This window comes from Ascaphus truei, chromosome 1, assembly GCF_040206685.1.
Source record: "Ascaphus truei isolate aAscTru1 chromosome 1, aAscTru1.hap1, whole genome shotgun sequence".
In the NCBI taxonomy this organism is placed as follows: Eukaryota; Metazoa; Chordata; class Amphibia; order Anura; family Ascaphidae; genus Ascaphus; species Ascaphus truei.
Window position 1 is genome coordinate 224424388 of NC_134483.1, and position 12876 is coordinate 224437263.

Sequence of the window (12876 nt, forward strand, 5' to 3'; positions counted from 1 at the left end):
TTTTTCAAAATGTCTCACTCTTGTTAAATGTGCTTTTTGCTCAACATTGCTGTTGAAACTTTGACAAATATTGTCAAATCAATTTATTTAGAAAAATGTTATGGCTGAATCCTGCATTCCCCTCCCCCCAAAAGGAGAAGACCAAAAACTCTTGCCAATGCTGCCTCTTTCCCAAATGAGTATGCACAAAAAAAAAAACCGTTTGGCAAACTTGTTATTGTATAATTGTATTCATCTTGGAGTTGAGAAGCCAGCATAATACCGTATCTCTGGAAGGGGAAGACGTTACCCCTCGATACAAATAAGCACGTCTTTATTAACATCTTATAAAGGAGGTGAAACTTAGAAAGCAGTCACACCCTGAAGGCAAAGGCTGAAACATCAGTCATGTGTTCTCTACTGGGATTCAACCTAATGTAATAGATAAGAGACTACTTCAGATTGGAGTTTGTTTTTGTGTCTGCAAAAAAATGTAGGGAGTATAGAGGTAGCAGCTGTACTTTTTGGCAAGTCCCTGTATTATTCCCTAGTCTTCATTCCCTAAAATAGTATTTAGCATTGGTGTAACTGAAACTATATATTGGATAAGCCCTCTGGCGCAGGTACGCCTTTCTCCCAATGCTGCACTGAGATGTGGGAAGCTGCCCAGATTTGCTTTGCTGCCGTTTCAAATCAAATTTTCTTTAAAAAAAAAAAAAAAAAAACACATTAAATTAATATTTGAACTTGCGAAATAGCCTTAATTTTAATTGATTGAATTTTGAAAATGAAAGTAGTAGAAATTAATTGAACATGCAGAGCCCATAAAATGTTGTAGAGATGATACAAAAGTTCACTGCATATTTGTTTTAACGTGAAACTTTGCAAGATTCACACCTTTTTTTTGGTAAAGTTCACCAACAAGTGCAAAAAGTTCACACATCTAATTACATTTATCTTCCTTCACTTATGCCTTCTGTATTGATAATTACAGAACAGGGAATAAAACAATGTTGTAAAAATGGTAAACGTAATCCATCAGTATAGTCACCTAGCATTGCTTTATATTGCGCTTTTAAATGTCCATATAGTAAGTAAACATGTTGACATGGCTACCAACACATTACTGAATATACTATGCTTCTTTTTAAACAAGAAGTGTATCTTCTGCTATTGATCTCTCCTCCTCTATTGATCTCTCTGTGGGAGTATCCCTGAGCTCTATCCTGGGACCTCTTCTCTTTTCTCTGTACACACACTCTCTCTAGGTGACCTAATAACATCTTTTGGGTTTAATTATCACCTCTATGCCGACGATACACAAATACAGGCATACCCCGCTTTAAGGACATTCACTTTAAGTACACTCGCGAGTAAGTACATATCGCCCAAAAGGCAAACAGCAGCTCACGCATGCGCCTGTCAGCACGCCCTGAACAGCAATATCAGCTCCCTAGCTGTGCGCAAGCGGGGACACTAGAGCCTGTTACAAATGCGTTATTTACATCAGTTATGCACGTATGACGATTGCAGTACAGGACATGCATCGATAAGTGGGAAAAAGGGAGTGCTTCACTTTAAGTACATTTTCGCTTTACATACATGCTCCGGTCCCATTGCGTACTTTAATGCGGGGTATGCCTGTATACTTCAACACCAGACCTTACTCCTGCTGTACAACCCAAAGTTTCTGAATGTCTCTCTGCTATATCATCCTGGATGGGCCTCCGCCGCCTTAAACTAAACATGGCTAAAACAGAGCTCCTCATACTTCCTCCCAAACCTGGCCCTACTACCTCCTTCCACATTACTGTTGGAACTACAATCATTCACCCAGTAGCCCGAGCACGCTACCTAGGGGTCACACTCTACTCCTCTCTCACATTCTAAATATTTCTAAAACTTGTCGCATTTTCCGCCGCAATATAACAAAGATACGCCCTTTCCTCTGTTGCCAGACTGCTAAAATGCTCGACTCAGGCCCTCATTCTCTCCCATCTTGATTACTGTAACCTCCTGCTGTCCGGCCTTCCTGCCTCTCACCTGTCTCCCCTTCAATCTATCCTAAACGCTGCTGCCAGAATCACTCTACTCTTTCCTAGATCTGTCTCAGCATCTTCCCTCATGAAATCCCTCTCCTGGCTTCCCAACAAATCCCGCATCTCACACTCCATTCTTCTCCTCACTTTTAAAGCTTTACACTCTTCTGCCCCTCCTTACATCTCAGCCCTAATTTCTCGTTATACACCATCCAGACTCTTGCGTTCTTCTCAAGGATGTCTTCTTTCTAACCCCTTTGTATCTAAAGCCCTCTCCCGCCTTAAACCTTTTTCACTGACTGCCCACCACCTCTGGAATGCCCTTCCCCTCAATACCCAACTAGCACCCTCTCTATTCACCTTTAAGACCCACCTTAAGACACACTTGCTTAAAGAAGCATATGAATAGCACTGTGGATATTCTGAACACATGATCCATAAAGCTTGGCCCCCTGCAGACACACTTACCAGAACTCCCTCCTACTGTCTCTGTACGTTCTACCTACCAATTACACTGTAAGCTCCTCGGAGCAGGGACTCCTCTTCCTTAATGTTACTTTTATGTCTAAAGCACTTATTCCCATGATCTGTTATTTATATTATCTGTTATTTATTTGATTACCACATGTATTACTACTGTGAAGCGCTATGTACATTAATGACGCTATATAAATAAAGACATACAATACAAAAGAAGTGCTAAAGTCAAGATAGCCCCTAGTATTGCATGTTTATTAGTATTATTTTCTATTAATCAACCCAGAAGCCATTGCGGAAATAGTTTACCACAGAAACCGAAAGCAATGCCATAATTTTATTAACTTTATTTGGTTCAAATGTCACACATTAAACTGTCCAATAATTAACATGTGTGGCAAGTGCTTTCTAAATAATTAGCACAACATTTTGATTGTCAAAAAGCTTGTCTACTTTTATGCAAAGTTGCAGGGACTGAAACTGCAATGTGTAGTATTAGTGACGGGGTACAGTATAAGGCAACTTTAGTAAACACATTCTGTACAGGGTATTATACAAACTGCCTTGGTAACCCAGCTCAGGTGTTAGAACTTAAACATGTCAATATTCAATACCAGATACTGTATCAAGCTCAGAACAAGACATAATGCAGATGTATCTGCAACATCTCACTCGTGGGAGAGTTTACAGATACCCTGCCCAGAAGTTGTTAAATGGAGCAGCAAAGCACCAACATCTAAATTGGTTACACTGCTCAACTTTGATGCATTTTACTGCCCCCCACATGCACCCCCAAAAAAAGTTGTGCCACCAAAACCACATGGTGAAAGTGAAGTTAAACAGGCCTGTTGTAGCACTGCATGGTCCATTAATGAACACTGCACATTATCAGCATCATTCAATACGTGTAATAGCAAACTATTCCGTACTGTAGTAACGTACAGTTCCTGGAGACAAACACTCATTCATAAGTGTGTGAACAAGTTATTTATGGGTCCATGTTGCAGTCTCATCTAAGGACTTCTCTCAAAGGGACCCAAAAATTGACATTTCAATAAATGTAATAAAAACAAATTCACACACTGGGTGCCCTCTAGATGAAGCTACATCACATCTAGCAATCAAGGGGCCCTCAGGACATAGCATCTACGTCTTAATCTTCGTGCCTTTTTTTAGGGAAGATCGCAATCTGTCAACGAAGACAGAAGGGGAGCCCTTCTTTTGTTCCACGTCCTCAGAGCTGTTATGTGATTGTGAGTGCAACGGGGTCGCGGCACTCAGAGTTAGTGTTGGGGCGTGCCCATCTCCTTAAGCTATAATACGCTTACTTTTTAGCACAGTTGATATGCATCATTAATACGAGTCCCATTCCTATATTGCAATGATTAATCAAGTAGCGCCTGCAATATTTGACTTTATGTACCAACAGAAGAATGTAGTAATTTCAGTTTAAAACTACAAAGGGAAATTTTTAAAGAGCATTAATTAACAGATACTAAAATATTTACTAGTAAAATACCAATGTCCAGTTTGACAAAACTGCAGCGTACATTTAGGTTTGATCACATCGCCCCCACAAAAAAAATTCTTGCACCCCAGCCCTCCCACCCATTTGCACAGCCCTGCCCATTAGCATACATCAAGAAAGGTGGCACCCTGGGGGCCGTATGACATCAGGGTTTACTCGATTTAGAGTGGGGGTTTGGCACTGCATATGCACACTAACCACAAACTGGACGGATAGGGGGTGACCCTCCTCTTACATTGGAAGCAAATCGTACAAGTTCTCAGGGCAGCACCTCTGGCATCTGACTTCATGCATCTAGATCTCAATCCTCTCCTCGGTACAACTTAGGCTGCGGTCCCAGTGTGCACAGCGCTTCACCGCGATCTTGGGAGAGGGAGAGATTGCGATGGGAGGGGGCATGGCAGGGATTTTGCAGGGGCATGGCCATGACCTCACTTGGTTGGTTCACCATCATTGGCTTAACCGCTGGGGGGCGTGGCCACACCTCCGTCACGAGTTCCAAATACAATTTTTTTGTATTTGGAAAAACTTGTCGTACAGCGCGGCTGCCAAATGCGCACCGAGAGAGGTACTGGGCCCAGCCTGATTGGGGGAGGGGGGGGGGAGGCGGTGCTTGTGCGCACAGCACACGCCGAGCGCTGTCGAACGCAGCCTAAGCTAGACCATGGTTAAGGGATAACCAGTTGATCACTCATTCACATACTATGCTTGGTAATGCATTGATCATCTCTAAAATGTGTTCTGGCTGGAGTGTCCTGAGCAGAGGATTGCGATACTGATGTAGACCACATCAGGGGTGGCCAAGTCCAAACCTCAAGGGTCACCAACAGATCAAGTTTTCATGATAACCCTGCTTCAACACAGGTGGCACAGCCATTGACTGATCTGTTGGTGGCCTTTGAGGACGGACGTTGGCCACCCCTGCTCTACATCCTGCAGACTGTCGGTCAAGTCCAGCCCATAAACCTCCTTGTAGCTTTTGCTCTGGCTACTTTCCCTGCAGTTGATCAAGCTGCTAAGTGCTATTTCCTAACAAGACATGGAATAAGGGATTGAAGAAAGGATCTTAGCTGGCACTTGTAACAAGTCTAGATGAAGCCCTGCTAACGTTCCGTGCAGCCAGGGATTGCCGGAGGGAAACTGGCAGCAGGGAAAGCATGACAGCCTGTAGACCAGACCGCCTCAATTTATAGCCTGTGTGCTAAATCCAGCCCACAAAAGACCTTGGCCGTGGCCTTTGGACCGCCTGCTCCTGCCATGTTATTTTGCAGTTGCTCGGGCAGCAAAGTACATTTTATGCACAAACGCACTAAAGCGAATGTGGCAAAAATATATAGCATGGTAGAGATGTTAAATGTTTGCCAAGTGTTGAAGTATGGCAGTTGTTTTAGGCCTGTATAAAAATGTATGTTGCAGTATATTTCTGGCACTTCTACTTCAACATTTTTTTCTAATCTGGTACTTTGGTCTACCAGTGTGTTATTAAACTGCTTTTCCACAGTTTAACCAGGGTTCCCCGTACATCCCTGTAGAAATTTCCCAACAATTTTCAGGTCATTTGACAATTGTACCAAATACAGAAGAATTTATAATGCATCTGATTTCAGACGCGCTATTAAGAGTTGCCATCATCTTGCCGTATGGGGAAGGTAAGTTGCATTATATCTATACCTTAAAGAAAAAAAAATTGCAGCAGTTGTGAGTAAGCATATTAATCATATATATTTTATCTGTATCCTTGGTAACAGATAAATGCTTATACACATCTTACCTGCTGCTAGTGTATTGCTGACTTTATTCCCTAGTTTTCACAAACCATTTAGTAATATTCTGTTAAACTGGTCAATTCCATCTGATGGTTGGTTACCCAAACAATGTGTTTAAACACCTGTGAAGATGCCTTGCCTTATGTTATTGGCCAAAGCAGAAGACTCATCAGTACTAGATATTAAAGAGAATCAGATGTACACATTTTAGTCCATGAACTGACAATCATGATTTACTCTAGGTACACATTGATAACAAATTACTAATGCTCACTAAATCAGAAGAGGTGGCAAAATATTTTTTTTTCACAAATTTTCAAATAGTCGTAACATCTATGAAGAAGTGTACCAGCAGATTATACAATTTAATTTAACTTAAAGTAGCAATACAGTCTGGCCAATTTTTGTTTTGACATAATTGGGACCTGGGGGCTCTCCGGAGCACACTTACTGGTGAAGGTACCAGGAAAGGGTTACCTCCTGGAGAAACAATATGGCCACCAACTATTGCCAGATCTCCAACACAATTTGAAGCTGCATCTGGTTGCAGCTTTCTCTTGGACAATACCAGTGGCCATATTGAATTCTTTATGAGGGACCACAGGTGCCTTCTCCAGTAAGTATTGTGGGAAAGGAGGGTGTCGCTGGAGCGGGAAAAAAACAAACAGGAAAAACAAAGAAAAAAACAGTTCAACTCTGGAGGTATCCCCAGTTCAAACCGTGTCAAAAACTAAAATCAATTTCACGTTTTAGAAGAATTGCCGCTTTAAGAAAATAGATTGGTTGTAGGTTATGACACCTTAAAGGGCACCAACAATAGGGGTATTCATAGAGGAAATAGTATACAAAGTTTTAGAAATCTTACAAGTTCCTTTCATATATGCAGAACTTGGATATTATCCCCTAAAAGACATCACAACCTACAATAAAAATACATTTCTCCAGACTAATATTGGTACTAGAACTTAAGAAAATAGCAAAGTGTTCCCTTTTAGCCAGAACTCTGAAATAAAATTATAAAAACCATGACCCATTGCAAACTAATTGCCTAACAAAATGCCCCTCCATGTGAATTGGAGTTAAAGCATACTACAGCTTAGAAACCACTAGTGAGCATGGCCAAAGAGCCTGTAGTCAGGAGGCCTTTAACCCAGTTGGGCACCGATTACCAGTTATCCTATTGTGATGGACAAATATCTTTATTTCATATACATTTCCCTTCATTTAAAAAACAAACAAACAAAAAAAACCAGTCCATTACTATACATAACAACTAGCTACCTAATGTTTAATCACTTCAACCCAATCCTCTTAAACTGCACCATAGTACAGGTGTGCCGACGAGTGTTCTAAAACTTGCCGTGGAAATTCTGGGGCTATCACCAACAAGCCCCAGGTACATGCTGCAATATTTCAGTGACATTTCTGCAGTGACCATATCGAATTAACACAGCTGGGGTCCCTGGCAGAACCATTCAGTTTGAATGGGACTGCCAGGGACCCCCGCTGTTAATCCGATGGGCCATTAGTCTGTCTGCAGAAATGTCACTGAAATGTTGCAGCATGTACCCAGGATGTACCTGGGTCTTGTTGGTGATTGCCCCAGATTTGTTTTAGAATACTCGTCGGCGCTACAGTATGTGTGCAATATTTTCAAAACATACAAATCCGTTCAAAATGGTTGCTTTATAGTTTTGGCATTAAAGTAGCTATGTTAATTCTATATTACAGGCATACCCCGGTTTAAGGACACTCACTTTAAGTACACTCGCGAGTAAGTACATATCGCCCAATAGGCAAACTGCATCTCACGCATGCACCTGTCAGCACGTCCTGAACAGCAACACCGGCTCCCTACCTGTACCGAAGCTGTGCGCAAGCGGGGAGACTATAGAGCCTGTAACAAATGTGTTATTTACATCAGTTATGCACGTATATGACAATTACAGTACAGAACATGCATCGATATGTGGGAAAAAGGGTAGTGCTTCACTTTAAGTACATTTTCGCTTTACATACATGCTCTGGTCCCATTGCGTACGTTAATGCGGGGTATGCCTGTACACACAATAACTGATTCAGTATCACTACAGATCAACTACTGTAAAATTACAATACAAATGTTATTGTTTATAGAATAAAATGCACTGTTTAGTTATATTTTAGTATTCTACACCAGTCTTAATACTCCTTGTTGGTTACCACGGCTGTCCCCTCACTCCCGCGCCCCCCCCCCAACCCCAACTTACCCGCGCTCCGGCGTAATGACGTCACGTTGCCATAGCAACGTGACGTCACATGACCTCGCAGCGTCATTTTGACGCCGCGTTGCCATGGCGCCGCAGGGAGGAAGCCGCCGGAGCCACGGTAAGTTAGGTTTACAGAGGCCTGCAGCTCCCCCGGCACTTAATTTAAGTGCCTTCGGGAAGCGCGCGGGGCCTCTGTAAACCCCGCGCCCCCCGTCGGCAGTGTCGCGCCCCCCCTGGGGGTCGCGCCCCACACTTTGCGCACCGCTGGATTAGACAGAACAACCCATTCCTTTGCTACACAAAAGCCTTACAATGCTGTCATGTAATATTCAACGGAAATGTGATGGTGACCACAGCACAAGTGGAACTAAAGTGGCAAGACAGGAGACAATAGAAGGAAAAAAAACAACAGGTATTTTAGATGCAGAGTTCAAATGTGCTGGGAATCAGTCTTTCCACTTGTTTTGGCATCAAGGGGTGTGTGTGATTGTGTGTGTGTGTGTGTGATTGTGTGTGTGTGTGTGTGTGTGTGTGCGAGTGGCCTTGATTACCTTTATTGAAAACTAATTAACCAAGCTGCTGATCTAAGATCTTGCTACACAGGGTTCACTAAATGGCTGCCTTTCATTTTCAATCAATCAATCCTTCATCCTTCAATCCTGGAATGGGACACTGTGACGCACACTCCGCAACAGGACAGCTCGCCGCGGGACACTTCTCCGCGAAGTCCGCTCCTGCGCACAACTGCCCGCTCCGACAACTGCATCTTTAAATGTCCCGCGTGGGACATTTAAAGATGGTACGTCGGAGTGGCCTGTCAGGACTTGCAGACCGGGGCTTGTTGGGTCGGCCGCGCAGCGGACGGGCGCAGGAGCGGACATGGCGGTAAAGTGCCCCGCAGAGTTTTGGTCACGCCAAAAAACGTCCTAGACCGCCACTACAATGTATTCTTATATTACTAAGGTAACATTATCTATTGTTAGTTTGCAGCTCAAACTGCTGGGAATATTGGCAACAAATGATCACAAACAGGAAAATGTTACAAAGATCGTGCACTGCTGGGGGAAGTGTGCTAAAGAAGTATCCAAAAAAGTGATGGAAGGGGGTTAAAAATATAGAATTGAAGCAGGGGGTATCTGTAGCTGAACCCCTCAGCTCCGGTTACCCTGTGCTTCAGAAGATACCTACCTCCAAACTAGGTGTCGTAGCTGCTCCGGCTCAGCACAAAGGGCTTTCCCGTTTGAAGCTCCCGCCTCACGTGGACCAATGTGAAGCTGCACCGATGACATGACAGCAGTCTATTGGCCGCCAGATATCTGAAGAGCGGACATATTGTGAACCCTAGTAGCCGAGGAGAGCGACTACAGGCCCCTACTTTGGAGGTATCTAAGGAAGCAGGGGTTCCCGGGAGCTGAAATTAAACAGGGTCAGCTCCAGAGACCCCCTGCACTAGATATATGCCACAAAAATAAATAATAAATCCGTCGCCTTGGATTGCCTCTTTAAAACCTGCTGCTATAGAAGTTAAAGGATGCTTAGTATATTAAAACTAATTAAAAATGGCATTAAGAGTCAAAATTAAAAAAATGTAATAGCTAATACTAAAGAACGGATTTATTAAAGAAAAAAAAAAACACGAAACACGTAGTATATTGCAGGGATTGGTTCTTTGAACACATCACCCCTATCCTTCTGATGTGACTGCCATACTTCCCTTGAACAGGGGTTACGTAACTAGTGGGGTGGCAAACTTTGGCGTTTAGAGGCTCAGCGCTTCCCCGAAGGCATTTAAATTAAATTGTCTCCACAGCAACCCGGCATCAAATGACGCCGTGGGGATCACGTGACGTCACGTTGCCATGGCAATGCGATGTCACATGACCCCACGGCATCATTTGACACCGGAGCAGGCAGACTTAAAGTTTGCGCACCCCTTGGTTCGGATACATGAGAGGGTTGTGTGGGAGCTGCTGCTTTAAGCCTCGTTTGTAGTGGATGCTCGCGTGACGTCACGGGAACACAAGAGGCATGGCGGAGGAGTGACGTCACGCGAGCCGCTCGCTCTCATTGGCTGAACCACTCACGTGGCGCAGCCGCTGCGTGGCCAAAATTAAAATTGAAAATCTTGAGAAACGCTCGCAAGCTATGTGCAGCTGCATTGAAATACATTCATTATTGTTATTTCGGCGGCGCGTGCAAATATAATCACGGCCTTAGGCGCACTGCAACCTTGCAATTATTTGTGCATTCTCTTCAGTGAATTACAGACTCATCAACAACTCCCATCAAAACAGTACATACTGTGCATTGTATTTGAGCCATTCAAACCTTCAATTATAAAATGGTGTAAAATGATAGCAATGGTGTAACAAATGGGTGTTTACACATTATGCAAACGTACATACGTTTCTATATCCCTTCATAACTCAGGGGGAATGACTAAACTGCAGACTTATCAAAGGGCACGCTAGAAGCACCTACGCTGTGTGCACACTGCAGGCATTGGCTATAGTAAACCTGCCCAACACGGTTCATGGGATTTTTCACCGCATAATGTGCACTCTGTTTGCTGGGCTGTTATGAAGCCCCTTCTAATTTAAGATCAACTAGTGAAATCAGTTTTTGCATGAAAGAACCACCCAGTTACTACAGGAAGTAACCAAAAACAGTTAAACTGCAAAATGCAGCCTCTCTGTAATTAACAGAGCTCAGGTTTCATTATAATGCGAATCGGTAAAGTAAGTAACACAAAATGATTGTGCCCCGAAGAAAATTCACTTAAATGCACACCACTAGTTAAAATTTAACCTTTATTATTTTTATCTTAAAACATATATTACCGAGTGTTAATGTAACAGTGTCTATAACAAATGAAACATAAATTGAACACAGCACCGACAATCCCTTATGATTATGACCACTCACACATTAATAGTTGTGGGGTGGTAGGGATTGATGGTGCAAATCAGCAAGATGGATTGACCCACCAACACCAGCAAAATAACACAGTCAATCTAATTGTAGTTATTATAGGAGAGGAGTGAGTTAATAAGTCAACGTTGATAGTTGCCTACTCCAAAGAATACCACCATATTGTAATACTGATGTATGGTCCAATAGTGCCTGAAGGCTATGCTAGTAATTACAAGAGTATCAAAATGAGCTAGCATTACCCACACCTCACTCTATATAAATACTATGTATGCATGCATGCATATATATATATATATATATATATATATATATATATATATATATATATATATATATATATATATATATATATATATATATATATATATATATAATTATCCTTGTGAGGTAACACAACAGAAACCCACAACAGTGGGCCCCTACTACCACCAGATAATTATATGCTGTGGTAAATACTCAATATATACTGAGTGTGGCTCGATGTATACTGAGTATGATAGCAGCACAAAAGGTGCCAAAAGGCACAATATTGGACTGCAGTGGTACTTGGGAGAGGTGTATTGCCCTCACTATTAAGATGCCTTAAAATACTTAATTAATCATATATAGAGACTGTGTAACTGATGGAGCCGATAGAGCACTAAAACAAATTGTCCCTGAAGAAGCTCCGTAGCTGGAGGGAAACGTGGGTTGGACACGTGATGATGTCATCAGTCTCCGTTATGGGGCAGTTTTAGTTTAGTGCTCTATCAGTGAGGTGTGGGTAATGCTAGCTCATTTTGATACTCTTGTAATTACTAGCATAGCCCTCAGGCACCATTGGACCATACAGTACATCAGTATTACAATATGGTGGTATTCTTTGGAGTAGGCAACTATCAACGTTGACTTATTAACTCACTCCTCTCCTATAATAACTGCAATTAGATTGACTGTGTTATTTTGCTGGTGTTGGTGGGTCAATCCATCTTGCTGATTTGCATCATCAATCCCTACCACCCCACAACTATTAATGTGTGAGTGGTCATAATCATAAGGGATCGTCGGTGCTGTGTTCAATTTATGTTTCATTTGTTTTAAACACTGTTACATTAACACTCGGTAATATATGTTTTAAGATAAAAATAATAAAGGTTAAATTTTAACTAGTGGTGTGCATTTAAGTGAATTTTCTTCGGGGCACAATCATTTTGTGTTCCTTACTTTACCGATTCACTTTCAGTTCACAGTTTTGCACCCATTCTATAATTATCGGATGAATTTCTTTGTTAATTAGTATGGTTTAAGTTGATCACTCCCTATCCCTATCCTCTTTCTGTATTCATTATGTGTCCTTTAGTGTTAAATTCCTTTTACTTGATAACAGGCTGTCTCACAGGTACCCTGGAAATGATAACAGGAATCCTTTGCTTGAGACACCCATTGGATAAGAAGGTGAAATAACCGTAATAAAAATACAAAAATAATAAACCGTTATAAAAAAAAAAAAGAAAAAAAAAAAGAAACAAATGAAAAAGTGACCGTAGTTCACATCCAAACTAAGGGGAGCATTATCTGTGGTAAATCTGTCAAATGGAAAATCCATTGGCACCACAAATTGTGGAAACCCAAAAAGGTAGTCATCACCCAAAAGATGTGAGCCCACGTTCAGTAGGTACACTAATTCTGTATCTTCCTTGACCCAGACACAGCCGTATATGTGGAATAATGCGGCAGGTAAAAGCTCTGTCTATTAAATAAACTGGGTAGTCTAATGGGAGCTCATTTGCATGTCTCTTCCCATAATCCTTATCTGCAACCTAACCATTGCATGAAGGCGACAATGGGGTAAATGAATCACAATTGTGGACCTGTGGAAGACAAAGTCAACACATTTGTCACGCAATATGTGAACACGCTACAAC